Below are 14,740 nucleotides of genomic sequence, written 5' to 3'. Positions count from 1 at the left end.
CAAAGCAACTTAGTGAGACCCTGTCTCTAAATAAAATAAAAAAAAAAAGAACTGGAATGTGGTTCAGTGGTTAAGTGCTGAAGAGTTCAATCCTCAGTACCAAAAAATAATAATAATAAAAATAAATCTCACGGGCTGGGGTTGTGGCTCAGTGGTAGAGCACTTGCCTAGCATGTGTGAGGCACTGGGTTTAATTCTCAGCACCACATATAAATAAATAAAGTCCACTGACAACTAAAAAAAAATATTTTTTAAAAAATAAAATAAAATAAAAAAATAAATCTCACAAGAAAATTTTTTAATCCTAATAAGTCCAATGAAAGTAATACATAACTTCCATGGGAACAGGGCCTTTTGTTCATACCTGAGAGGACTTTTAAAAAGGAAGAACAAAAATAAGAGACAAAAAAGAGTAAAACATTTTTAAACCAAAGAAGAGAAAATAATGTTAACGTTCATGAGAGTCTAAGAACCATTTTTTAAAAAATATTTATTTCTTTAGTTTTTAGGTGGACACAGTATCTTTTTAAAAAAAAAAGATAGAGAATTTTTTAATATTTATTTTTCAATTTTTCAGTGGACACAACATCTTTATTTTATTTTTATGTGGTGCTGAGGATCGAACCCAGTGCCTCACACACCCTAGGTGAGCGCGCTACCACTTGAGCCACATCCCCAGCCCTAAGAACCATTTTTTTAAAAAGTAGTTTAAAGTCTTCCAAATGCTTATTAACAATGGCCCCAGTCCAAATAAGCAAATAATTTGGCATTGTCATGTTTCAATTTTAGTACCATATCACTGAGATGCTGAACAAAAACATCTTTTCAAAATCAGTACCTGGTAGGTACCAGGGATTGAACTCAGGGGCACTCGACCACTGAGCCACATCCCCATCCCTATTTTGTATTCTATTTAGAGACAGGGTCTCACTGAGTTGCTTAGTGCCTCGATTTTGCTGAGGCTGGCTTTGAACTTGTGATCCTCTTGCCTTAGCATCCCAGCTTGCTGGGATTACAGACATGCACCACCGCACCTGGCTCAAAAACCTTTCTTATTCATATTTATGAAAAAAATATGCCTTTACTCTTGGTGCGGCTTAAGTTGCTATTGTGTTGGTTCAAAGCTCCTCATCATGTCTGGCCCCAGCACCTCTACAGGTGAGCTGAAGTTGGTATGCATAGACTATCAGTCGTGACCATCCACAATTTCTATCTCTTGTGGAAGTTTTTAGAAGAGACCTAGCATTTTTGAACCAATATTGCTTCCTATCTGATTCCCAAGGATCCAACCCAATCCAGGTTCATACCTCTCTACATCTCTACTGATGAAAATCTGTAGAGAAAGGAATCTTGATATACTACTTCTCAAAACTTGCAAAGCTTTGTTAGAATAGCTTCTTTGTCTTCAATTTAGATGGGAAAAAAAAGGTAATTTTTAAGCCAGATACTTCAAACTTTGGACATATTTTCTAAAAGGAACAGTGGTCATATCTGGGAGCTATCTTTCCAGACTAGGACACTCTATGCAACCCATTAGATGACTGACATCTTCAATAGAAAAACAGCCCAAAACAATGTTGTTGCAATCATAGGGACAAAAATAATTATAAATAGTTTTAAATTTTTTAGTTCATGCCAATGCTTAAGGAAAAACAGCTTATTTAGAGAAAAGGAGGTGGGTGGAGACTTCTGTGGATATTTTGAAAGGAATTACTGGGTATTCTCAAGGGCTTTGAAGGTTTGAAACCACTAGTTCTTTATAATGTCTACCTTTCCTTCCAAACTAAAAGCTTTCTTTTTCTTTATTAAAGGCCTGCTCTTAAATGTATCACCATGATTATTATCTTTTTTGCTCAAGACCAAAATGAAGAGAGTGAGATGGAGAAAAGGATAGAGAGAAAATTTCTTGAAGCAAGAATTTCAAGAAAAGGAAAAAAGAACAAGGTTAAAAAGGAGACTGGATGAGTGCGGTGACGCATGCCTATAATCCCTGCAGCTTGGGAGGCTGAGGCAGAAGGATCACAAGTTCAAAGCCAGCCTCAGCAAAAGCAAGGCACTAAGCAACTTAGCAAGACCCTGTCTCAAAATAAAACACACAAAAAAAATAGTGCTGGGGATGTGGCTCAGTGGTCAAGTGCCCTGAGTTCATGAGTTCAATCCCTGTTCCCCCTGCCCCACAAAAAAGGGAGACTAAACTCTTGGAAAGGAGGAGAGGTCACAAAAGGATATAGGAGGCAAGTGTGGGCTATAGTTTGTATATATGTGCCACTAGAGAGGAAAAGGGAGATGTCAGCACAGAAACACATGCTGTGTGGGAAAACTGGTGGTGTGAGTATGTAAAGAGGGAGATGTGTGCATGAAATTACAGTTTCTAACCCTGAGACAGTCTATACTGTAATAGGATCATAAGAAACTTCAAGGTCACCTGTTCCCACCACTGGCAGCAGAGCTATTAAACCAATTACTTCAGCAATGTGCTTATCATTAGTTCAGCTGTTTGATTTATAACAACTTTACAGAAGCCACTTTTCCCTTGGTTTGAATGCATTATTTCTGCTTCTTTTTTTAGTGATTATGATCAATCATGAGAATACTTTTAGCATTTCTTTTGTTAAATATCTTAAATATTTTAGATGTACTTAAAATACTAATACTGACTGACCCCCATAGAAGGACATGCACTTCATGTTGGTTTGGATGGATTTGTCAGTTCATCCACACACCCTCACCTCATCCCCTTTATGAGCAGGAGTAGAAATTTCCAATAGTGTTAGCCAGGTTTGGGGTATGGCAAGTGGCCAGGAAACACAGTAAAATAACTAGTTCAAAGGTACATGGAATCTGTGACGTTGGTTGGCTCTATGAGCATGATTCTCTAACCAACAAAGCAAGTCTGTATAAAGAATGTTTCTGGCACTGAAAATGTGTATGTGAACACACAAATAAAATTCTGAAGGATATATTCTAAAATGCTAATAGTAGTTATAAGGAGTGATAGGTTTACTAGTGACTTTTTTTTTTTTTTAATGGACAGGGGTTTGGCTATGTTGCCTATGCAGGCCCAAAACTCCCAGGCTCAAGATATCCTTCTATTTCTTAGATGTCCCCCCATGTGGCTGGTACTACAGGCACATGCCAATAGTGATTTTTATTTTCCCCTCTTACTTTTCAAAAACATTTACTATTAAAAAATGTATTATTTTGGTAAGTAATAGAAATAGATAAACAAGTATCAAGTGGAATACTATGCAACTGTCAAAACTAATGATAGAGATCAATAAAGTCTATGAGAAAGTGTTAAATAAGAAACAAAAGAACAAAATACATAGATAATTCTCATTTTTTAAAAACTACATATAGAGGTATAGAAATTTATATAAGCAAGGAAAAAAGTCTAGACATATAAAACTTAGCAATGGTTATCTTTGTGGGTAAAATTAGAGTAGCAAGGACTTTTTATTACACATGATTCTCAATTACTTGAATTTAAGGGTGTGCATTTTTAAAATTAAAAGTAATGTTTAAAAATATGACACAGTTGGGTGTGGTGGTGCATGCCTATAATCCCAGTGACTTGGGAGTCTGAGGCAAGAGGATTACAAATTCAAGGACAGCCTCGGCAATTTAGTGAGGCCCTAAGCAACTTATTGAGACCCTCTCTCAAAAAATAAAAAGGGTTGGAGATTTAGCTCAGTGGTAAAGTGCCTCTGGGTTCAATTCCCAGTGCCCCCCAAAATTGAAGTAAAAATTAAAATAAATAAAAATAAAAAATGAAACAAACTAAAAAATAGGGGAAAAGGTGCACAATTAGTATTTTCTTGGGAAACTAAGGATGTGACTCTAAAATTCCCTTTTAAATGTTCATACACACACACATACACACATATAAACAATGCATATGCATTACATTATATAAAATTTATATAATGATCTTATATATATGTTGGCATCCTGAGTTGAAAACTGCATCATTCTAAGTTATCTCTGATCTATTTTTATTTAAAAGACAAGAAAGTTAGGGGTAGGAGTTGTAGCTCAGTGGTCAAGCACTAGCCTAGCACGTGTGGGATACTGGGTTTGAGTCTCAGCATCACATAAAAATAAATAGAGTAAATGCATTGTGTCCATATACAACTAATGAGAGAGAGAGAGAGAGAGAGAGAGAGAGAGAGAGAGAGAGAGACTTAAAAAAAAAAGACTGGAAAGTGAATAACTAGAAAAAGGTTGGGTATGCTGGCATACCTGTAGTCCTAGGTACTTGGGAGATGAAGGCAAGAAGATTCCTTTAGCCCTTGAGTTTGAAGCCAGCCTAAGCAACATAACTAGATTCTATCTTAAAAAAAAAGCCAACCCTGGAGTAATAAAGTTCTTTTTCATTTCCAAACTCAAGCAAGCAAATTAATGGAGTCTTAGTGAAGTACCTCCATACTCAAAGAAGTTTCATCTAGCAGTCTGTGGACTAGCTAATCCATCAGTGAGTTCTATTTTTGTAGATAAATATATTTTATATGAAATCCATTTTACCAATAAAGAACAAAATGTTTGGTATTAACTAACTGAGCAAATACATCAGGAAACCAGATGGAAGCAATTAACCGGAATCATGCTCATTAGTATATGCTATGTGAATGCAATGTTATCTCTTCAAAATCACAGACCGGTGAAAAGAATAGACATCATTTCAATATTACAGGTGTTACCAAAATGGAGTAATGTTTTAAAAGGGTACAAAATCTAGGCCATTTCCCAATGAAAAACCTATCAAATCAACCTTACTCTTAAGTTAAAAGTAACTAAACCAGCTCTCTGCATTTTTAATCATCTGCAAACAAACTCACTTCATGGCCTGAAGAAAGAGACACCTATAAGAAGACTTCTGCAGTTGGTGGTACAAAGAGACTCTGCCCACCAGGATTCTCTCATGCTAACAGAGATGTCCAGTCCTTCCCATACTTCAATTCCATATAGGTCTTTTTTATGCTTTTGGCCCCATGGGAGCAGAGCTGTCTGCTAGGAATCCTTCACCATGAGATCTAATTTATATCTCTTATTTTACCCACAAACCTCCTGTTTTTTCTTTCAATCAAACATGTTATTAAGCCAGGCAAACTCACACGGCTGTAATTCCAGTGGTTTGGGCAGCTGAGACAGGAGGATCACGAGTTCAAAGTGATCAATGATGAGACGCTAAGCTACTCAGTGAGACCCTGTCTCTAAATAAAATACAAAATAGGGTGGGGGATGTGGATCAGTGGTACCCCCCCACACCAAAAATAAAAAAACATGTTCTCAGTCCCTTACCCTACAATTCCCTTTATATCATTACCTCTTTCACACATCCACAACATTACCCAAGGAAAACAGATTTTGGTTCTGAATTATAGAAGAATTGTGGCTACAAGGAGATAAGTTTAGGTTTTCAGGACCCATGGGAAATAGGAAAGGACCTGAGAAATCAGACACTGCACACTGCTCTAACTCCCTCTCAAAGCCCCCCAGGCTCAGCCTTAGCCTTAAGCAATACAATTTTACTGGTTGCTCCTCTGAATTGACCTTTAAGGTCTCATTTCCATCTCACCTTCCTTGGCAATGATAATTAACTCAAAGCTAGCATTGGGTTAGATCATGTTGATGTGAACTACAGGGTGTAGAATTGGTATCTCTTAGATTTACCACTTCTCTCCATGAAAAAAAAATATTTATAGTGAAATAAGAATAAAGACTCCACATACAGAATGAAATAGGTAAAGGAAAACAGACTTTGAGTGGTTTAAAATAATGTGAGAGCTGTTTCTATCAGGAATAACATGTTATATAACTTGAGTTTCATGAATCAGCAGTTTAGTCAGTAATTTACATCAATTTTTTAAAAAAGAAAGAAACCATGAGGATTGGAAAAGGTAAAAGTGGTTTCTCAAACAAGACAGGTGTCATAAGAATTTTATCCCACCCTCACTTAGAAGGCTGACAGGCAAATGACTCAGTCTGGCTTCATTAAAGGTTTCTTACCAGATAATATCCCTCATAGGGAAGGCCATCCCATATATCACTTCTCCCTGATAACAATTCCTCCGCCTAGGTAATGGCCATATTTTCCTCTCTAATTTCCATCTGGGGATCACATACTTAGGATACAGAAAATTATGCTTACAGGATATACATAGTTGAGAATTTTTCTGTTTTTTATTTTATTTTTTGAGGGGAGTACTGGGGATTGAACCCAGGGGTACTCAGCCTCTGAGCCGCATCTCCAGCTCTATTTTGTATTTTATTTAGAGACAAGGTCTCACTGAGTTGCTTAGCACCTTGCTTTTATTGAGGCTGGCTTTGAACTCGAGATCCTCCTGTCTTAGTCTCCCTAGCTGCTGGGATTACAGGTGTGCCACCTCACCCAGCTCTAATTTTTCTGTTTTTTAAAAACATGATCCTTTTTACTAAAGTAACAGCAATATTTCAACACATACACACACTCTGAGTAATCTCAAATACTTTAAAAAAAAAAAATGAGGGGTGAGGGTGTAGCTCGGTAATAGTGCACTTGCCTAACAAGTATGAGGCCCTGGGTTTGAATCCTAGCAATGCAAAGAAACAAAAAAGACAAAACACAGTGTGTTTGAACTTGATCATAAATCTAAGCAGCTTAGAATCTACATAAGAAAGCTATCAACACAAACACTAAAACCATGCGTTCAATCCAGACACTTTCAAAATCAGAGGAAAAAAAAAATAGAATGAGAAGGGAAAATAAAAAATAACAAAACTATTTTCTTTTTCAAAAACCAGGGATGATGGGCTGGGGTTGTGGCTCAGTGGCAGAGCACTTGCCTAGCATGTGTGAGGCACTGTGTTTGATTCTCAGCACCGCATATAAATAAATAAATAATAAAGGTCCATCAACAACTAAAAAATAATTTTTTTTAAAAAAAGGGATGACAAATCCTAAGAAATTAGTCCAAAGGGTTTTCCTGTCCCTTTTGTAGAAAAGGTAATATTTGTACCAGATGCTATTTGATAAAAGAAAAGCACTAGATTAGGCCTAGAAATCTCTTTGGCATAAATCAATTATGAGAGGTGTGTTTTGAAAGCACAAGATATCTGCAGTCGTTTGGAGTCATTCATTCCAAGGAATGTTTATTACAGGCCTGCACGTGCCAGGCTCTGTCCACATGCCTACTCTAGTCAAGTGCTGCCTCTCACCAGCTGTGTAATCAGGGCTACATCATGTTAACATTTCTCAGCTTCAGTTTCTTCACTTGTACAAATGAGAATAAAAAATGGCTACCAACCTCACAAGGTTTCTGATGACATCTGAGTATGTCTGAAGGCACTCTGTAAACTATGAAAGGGTTAGGTGTCTTGGCTGAATTGAATGCATGAGTAGCTACTAACATCTGTTGTGCCATAAATTATATCAAAGGAAAGTTAGTCTTCCTGCTTCAAGAAGTACTTTATAATTCCATTAAATAAGGTTTATGGTCTCATTTAATCACCTCCCTGGAAATTTAAATATTTGAGAGAGAGAGAGACAGACAGACAGACACACACACACACACACACACACACACACACACACACACACACCAGAGCACTAGGAGGGAGAACAGAAGAAAGAGATGTATGGATTTTTATTACATTTGTAATCATAATAATGAAAAAAAATCTATATTTTTTAGTCCCATTTCAGATCTCAATCAATTTGGCCATCAGGCCAAAGTGCTCTTTGAAGAGGTTATTTCATTCTGGAAAAAGCATCCTATATATATCTACAAATGACAAAATGACCCACCAACTCAGTGTTACCAACAGCAAGGGTCAGTAAAATTAGGAAACATAATTTACATCAATGTGTATAAACCAAAATGTTATTTTATCATCCAATCTGATTCTGGCACCTAAAGCCATGTCCTAGGAATTGTCAAACAGATTAGGAAACAAAATTCCTTTAAAAAACAAAATGAGGCTCCATGCAGTGGCAGTTGAAAAAAAGGGGAAGTTCTGGTTTCTCCAGTTAGCTAATGGGCTCCAAGGTAAAATGGCAAGACTATTTTACAGAAGCCGCTTGGGATCTGGTGAGACCTGCTTGCAACAGGTCTTATTCCCTGGAGCTACAGACTCGCTTCCCCAGCGAATGCAGGGGTGGCAGCTTGTCTTATGGGAGTGGTGGCCAAGGGGGCCAGAAGGCACACCCAGCGCTAAAATATGCCTGAAACATCCCTCTGTTTCCAGCTCTTGCTATGACATTCGGGAAACTAAAGTATGCACAGTTCCTTCATGATTAGAACCGCTATAATTTAAAATCTTGAATTAAGAATTTGAGTTAATATTTATAAAGCACTTTAGAGCCCCTTACGCAGGAAGAGCTAAGAGGCACATAAATAAAGACGGCACTTCCCCATGGGTTGGGTGAATACTCAACCTAGTGAGAAGGGAGAGAGAATCAAACTACACAATAGTCTATTTTCACCCCGACAAAGATTTTGAAATTGTAGTGCTCTGTATTCATTCTTTAATCTCAAATACACCCTGTAGAGCCTGTTGTGCCGGACTGAAATTCTACTCATGATTCAGAAATACCCGTGCAAAATTGAGAACTGAAGTTCCAAGAGATGAATCCTTTCTCTTCTCTATGTTACGTTTATGCTCTCGTTTCTGTTAGTAACCATCACTAAAAAATGCCTCTGGATGGAACACACCAGTGCTAAAACTGAGAGAATTAACACAGACTGACTTGAAAAGAGACCAAAGGGTTCAAGTCGCTGAGAACTTCAAAGAACAGCAGCGCCTTGAAGTCTCGCCCTAACAGCTCAGCTGACAACAGGTAAAGGACTCCTCCGGTGCACCCCTTCCGCGGCCACCCGCAACCCCGAGCCTCGCAGGTGACCCGCACCCACTTCCTCCTCGCGTGGGGTCTTCTGTTCCCCCTCCCCCCCGTTGCCCGATCCTCTAGGCTAGGGGCTGCGCCCGGGGTAACTGTCCTCCCACCGACACCCCTGGGGCGTTTAGGAATGTCAAAGCACAATCCGAATTCACCTCGAGGAAACAAAAGACCACAAACTGAGTCTGGGGGCTGGGGGGGGGTATTGCTTTTTCCCTGCAGACCTTCTCGGAGATCCCGGGGGGAACCCGGGAAAGTCACGTTTGGTCGAGGAGCTACAGCAGTCGAGGCCCCTGGCAGCCCTCGCCCCGCCCCGTCTCCTCCCGCGTAGGGGCTCCGACCACGGCCCGGACCGCGCGGACCCTCCCGCCGGCCCGGCACCTACCCGGCTCCGCGGTGCTGCCTCCCGGCGCCGCGGGCGCCGAGTCAAGCGCGCTCGCGCTTCCTCCTTCCCGGCAGGGCCGCCGGGCGCTGGCGTTTCCTCCCTGACGCGTCACGGCGGCCGGGGGGCTCCTCCCGTGGGGCGGCGAGGGCAGCCGGCAGCGCGCCGGGGAAGGCTCCCGCTCCAAGTCCGGGGCGCGAACAACCGGGAACAGCGAGCGGGAGGCGGCCCGCGTCCGGCAGGGGCTGCAGGCTGCGCAGCCCCGCTCAGGCCCGCCGCCCCGGCCGCGGAAACCAGCCTCCTCTCTTCCCCCGAGGACCCGAGCGAAGGGCCGGGCCACCGTGCGCGGTCTGCCCCAGTCACGCGGTGTGCAAAGTTCAACAGGACACCGGTGGATCCTTCTGCGGGTGCAGACCTTTTGTGCTTTCCCGCTGCCCATCAGATAGTGACCGCTGCCCAGGGAAACGAGAGCCGCGTGGGCCACAGCGACGGGCCAAGGCGTGGAAATGACCTTGGTTTGTGTAGGGAGTAAAGCTGCTTGACCCTCACCAGAGGGGACGAGACACCCCACGAACGGAATCGGGGGGGGGGGGGGGGGGCATGTGGCTTTGTAGACTCAGATAAGTGAAATAAGTATCCAGATACTTTAGGAGAACAACCATGCTTTATTTAACCTTATTTGAAGTTTTCTACTTTTTTTTTCCCCCATCAGCAGAATTTTGGCCTTTGTATTTATAGATAGGCCAGAGCTTCCACAAATTGGCAGATCCTGTGTACAGAGAAATATTCTTTATGTGCCTCTTTTTACACCTATTAACTTAAATAAAAAATTCTTGTTAATGTCCAAGTCAACTGAGGGCACGCTTCACAGCTTGTTACTTTTATCCTTTGACTGCAGAAGCCGAATTTTAGAGCTCTCTATTTATCTCATTTCTCCAGATAAGATAAAGAGGTACAGAATGTGAATGGTTGTGGATAAAGTGGTTTAAGATTTTTGAAGTAGAGTGGATTTGATTTTGTTCTTGTCATTTTTTGGTCCCACAACACCACTCTAGTTTAGATTTTATACATTATCATTTAAAATAGATCTGAACAACTATTTAAAGATTCCCATATTCATCTCACACTTCAGATTTTTTAATATTTATTTTATAGTTATAGGTGGACACATACCTTTATTTTATTTTTATGTGGTGCTGAGGATCGAACCCAGTGCCTCACACATGCTAGGCGAGTGCTCTACTGCTCAGCCACAACCCCAGCCCCAGGCTTCAAAATTTGAAGCAATGATCTGTATTTCAGATTAGAGGATTCCAGAAAATTTGCCACAATCTGTGAACAAGTAAAACTGCCAAAGGTAATTAGAGGAACTGAGATTCCTGTGAGACTTCCTTAAATTCAGGGGTCATTTCCTTATGTTTTAAAATGATACACAAAAATTTAGCCTCACAAGTAATATTCTTACCATGAATATTCATTTTTACAGTCCATACCACTGTATAACTTTCTCTTCTTAAAAAAAATGGATTGTAAACCAAAATATTTTTTTTACTTGTCAATGGATCTTTTTTTTAATTAATTTTTTTGTTTGTTTGTTTATATGTGGTGCAGAGGATTGAATCCACAGCCTCACACATTCCAGGCAAGCGCTCTACCACTGAGCCAACAATTCCAGCCCACTAAAATATTTTTTATATTTTGAAACACAATAGTCTTACAGAACTTTCTAAACAAAGGTTTTCAGTGGCATTCGGATATGAATATAAGAATAGATGCAAACCTACACATTGCCAATGGTCCTTTAAATCTTTTTCACTGTGGTCCACACACAAAGAAATCCACACAATAAAACACAGACAAGTTCTTTCCTTGTAACAAAACCAACAAATGATCAGTGTATCTCTTAATTAAAGCCATATTCACAGTCTGAAAATTTTCCCAGACAAAAGGAAGTTCTGTGTCAATAAACATCAAGTGGAATGACATCATTCTCACTTTAAAGACAAATCCCTAGCTATCACCACATTTTGCCTTTCTTTTTTTAAACAAATATTTGGGAACTATTACAACATTTCCAGGTTTAATTTGTCTTCCTGCTGTGAAGGACACACACACACACACCCTACCTACCACAACACACAAACATTTTAATATACAAAAAGGGATGAACTACTTTCAATTGACAAGAGATATGTATTTTGCTTTTATAATTTGAGACTTGCAATGTAATAGCTTGATTTCTCAAAAAACTAGGGGAAGTAAAAATATTCACAGACCACGAGGTTTTTTCAGTTATTTCCCACCCGATCTGGGATAGAGTCCAGAACCTCACACATGAACACATGATAGGCCAGTGCTCTATTAGTGATCAACACCTTTAGCCCCTAAAATTAATTTTAAGGGTCCATTTTCATGCTGATTACTTTAATCATATTCACTTATAAAGATATAGATTATATGCCCATTTTCTATCATTTCCCATTTAAGTTGTCCCCTCTCCCAGCCAATGAGATGGGGGTCTTGCTATGTTTCTCAAGGCTGGCCTGTAATTTGTAATCCTCCTGAGTAGCTGGGATTAGAGGGATTCACTTAGTTTTCCAATTTAAGTTTCAACTGTAAAAGAAGAGTTAAATGTTCAGCTAAATATCCAGATGATGTTTATGCTTTTGTGAGAAGTTTCATGTAAATGCATTTTAAAATAGGAAAGTTGGGTTTTGGTTTTTAGGTTTTTTCAGTCACAGTGTGGGTCCCAACATTTGTGGAGTAGAGATTATAGAATGAGCATTAAAATGGAACAGACTCAGGTTTAACTTCTGGCTTTTCTTCTTTCTGCTGTGGGCAAATCATTTCACCTCTCTGAGCATTGGTCTCATCAGTAACATGAGGATATAATAGAGTTTTTTCTTCCTCAATACAGAGATAATAGTGCTTATACCTTGAAATTGCCAATGAGGATCAAATGAACTTGGTAGAATGCCTAGAACATAACATCAATTGATTGCTATGGTTTGAAAGTGTTTTTCAGTGGGACATAATTGTAATTCCAACAATTTGGGAGGCTGAGGCAGGAGAATTACTAGTTCAAGGCCTGCCTTGGCAGTTTGGCAAGACCCTGTCAAAATTAAAAATACAAAAAAAGAAAAAAGAAAGAAAGAAAAAAAGAAAAAGAAAAAAGAAAGGTAGGGGATGTAGCTTATTGTAGAAGTTCAATCCCTAGTATTGGAAGAAAAAAAAGTGTTTTTCAAGTTTATTCATTGGAAAAATAATTATGGATGCAACAAGGTTGAGAGGTGATTAGATCATAAGGCCTGTGCCCTCATGAGTGGATTAGTGCCATTAACAAGCAAGAAGGTTAATTTTGGGAACGTGGATTTGATATAAAAGTGAGTTTCACCATCTCTTGCCCTTCCACCTCTGCTATGGGATGATGTAATATGAAGGTTCTCACCATATGCTAGTGCCATACTCTTGGACTTCCCAGCCTATAGAACTGTAAGCCAAATAAATTTCTGTTCAATTAAAAGTACCCATTCTCTGGTGTTATAGCAGCAGAAGACAGACTAAGACAATTGTTATCATCATTAGCTCTGAAACAGATATAAAAATGCCAATATTATTCCATTTGTAGTCATATAAAATAATCAAATTTTAAAAGTTTTTTTTATTTTGTTTTAATATAGAAGTCCTAACACTAGCAGGAAAAACAGTCATAAAAGAAATACTAAGATACATACAGAATTTGAGAACAGTTAAACTGACAATGATATAAATTGTTGACTCAAACATTAAAAAAAAAACAACTAACTTCTTGACAAGGTAATTTAATTTTTTAGATAATATATCCAATGAAATGAGCACTTGGTTTTCATCTTCCACTATGCAAAATGGAAAATATTTTCTCTAAAGCAGTGCTTGATATGAAGGCATTATTATTTTTATGTCATAATAATGCCCTCTATTATTTGTAGGGTTTTTTTTTTTTGTAACCTTAGAAGAGGTTAGGGGCAAACAAATGCAAATAAGATCACTTTTATTAGAAGAAAAATGGAATAAATGGCAGTTACAGTTACAACTGGTTAAAGAAGTAAGGGCCAATATTCCTGAGAACATTTGTTTTATAGCACATAAAATGTTCAGTCTGGAGAGTTAATAATAACCAGTGACATGGTTACAAAATCAAAGATGTTTTTGAGTCATATTATTTGCTTTTAGAGCATCTTTTCCTTCAACCTATTACAGACTTGCCTACTTAAGTGGGTCAGACATCATGAGTTGTTGCTATAGTTTCCAGCTATGTTTATCAGTTGATACACCAATTGCAGCATCCCACAACCTCAAATAAAAGGAAACCATTTTTATAGGGAAGGTACTTTAGGACATAATCCTAATCATGAATTGGCTTCAATATAATTTAAAAGAAAAGCCTGCTGTAAAAATGAGTAAGAATATGGGAAAACAAAAATGACTAATTTATTGAATTTTCTGAGCAAAACAACTTAATAAAACACAAAGCAAGCCAAGTATAGTTAGAAAAACTCAGACACTCATGAGAACTAAAGCTGATTAATAAATCGAGACCAGTTAATACCTCCTTAGCACAGAGCAGAATTGACTTGTTTCTTTGATTGGGAGAATGGTTCTATGAGTGCTCATTTGAAGTTTGGAGGATGCAGGTGGGAGACCCAAAGCTCAACAGCATTTCTTGGGCCAAATCAACTAAGTTCAAACTCAAAACCTGAACTGAATGCCTGAAGTTCAAGTGTGTTTTCTAATAAAGAGAAAGCTTCATTTTAAAACAAAACTGTCTCAGGACAAAATATAAGGCTTTTCCGATCACAGGATTTCCTTACTTTCTGTGTTAGACTTGAGAAAAACCACAGGGGAGTGTTAAAAGATCAGAACCCTTAACTATGAGAATCAACTTAAAAGTAGGTAGAAATCACTTTAAATTATCCCAAGACAATCAATTCTTATCTAAAGGAAAACTATTGCACAAGGCCCTGGGTTCACTCCCCAGCACCAAAAAAAAAAAAAAAAAAAAAAAGAAAGAAAGAAAGAATGTAAAGGAACACTATTATACTTCCCTACTAGGGAAAATCTCATTATCTCTTAATGTATTCTAAGTATCAAAATAAAATAAAAATCATCCTTTTTCTCCCTCTTCTATCTTGTTTGGATAGTTATTATGTACATAAACCAGATCTGTGATTAGTAGACAATAACTTATTTACATAAGTCCTGTCAGCAGTTTCTATGTTCAGAGAATCTTAGTAGGACTTTGAGCTCAAATGTGCTAGGTGGACTTTGAAAGTAACTATTATTTTAGTTGCTTATCGGTAGGAAATAATAGTCTTTCTTAAATACTCTTAATTTGATGACTCAGTTATTTACTGTCAATTATATGCAATTAGTAATTGAATCCATTTCAAAAGCAAGGGCTTAATAGCCTCTGGCTTAAAGAGATGCATTGCTGGGCTGGGGAT

At 38.5% G+C, this 14,740-nt stretch overlaps 1 protein-coding gene across 8 annotated transcripts in view; it reads right to left on the bottom strand.

Moving 5' to 3' along the window:
• Sgk3 (serum/glucocorticoid regulated kinase family member 3) overlaps nucleotides 1-14,740 on the bottom strand; it is a 140,097-nt gene that overhangs the window by 107,521 nt on the left and 17,836 nt on the right. For 6 of the 8 annotated variants that reach the window (XM_078017107.1, XM_078017112.1, XM_078017113.1 and 3 more), the window contains exon 1: nucleotides 9,261-9,399. The exons of 1 other annotated variant lie outside the window; for it this stretch is intronic. The gene's annotated coding sequence lies outside the window, so the exon portion shown is untranslated. Of the gene's footprint in view, nucleotides 1-9,260; nucleotides 9,400-14,740 lie in introns of those variants that run through there. One more of the 8 variants, XM_078017115.1, reaches the window with a different exon arrangement.

The sequence above is a fragment of the Ictidomys tridecemlineatus genome, chromosome 7 (assembly GCF_052094955.1).
Source record: "Ictidomys tridecemlineatus isolate mIctTri1 chromosome 7, mIctTri1.hap1, whole genome shotgun sequence".
NCBI lineage: Eukaryota > Metazoa > Chordata > Mammalia > Rodentia > Sciuridae > Ictidomys > Ictidomys tridecemlineatus.
Note: the sequence above shows the minus strand (reverse complement) of the source record. Positions and strands in the feature narration are given on the sequence as shown.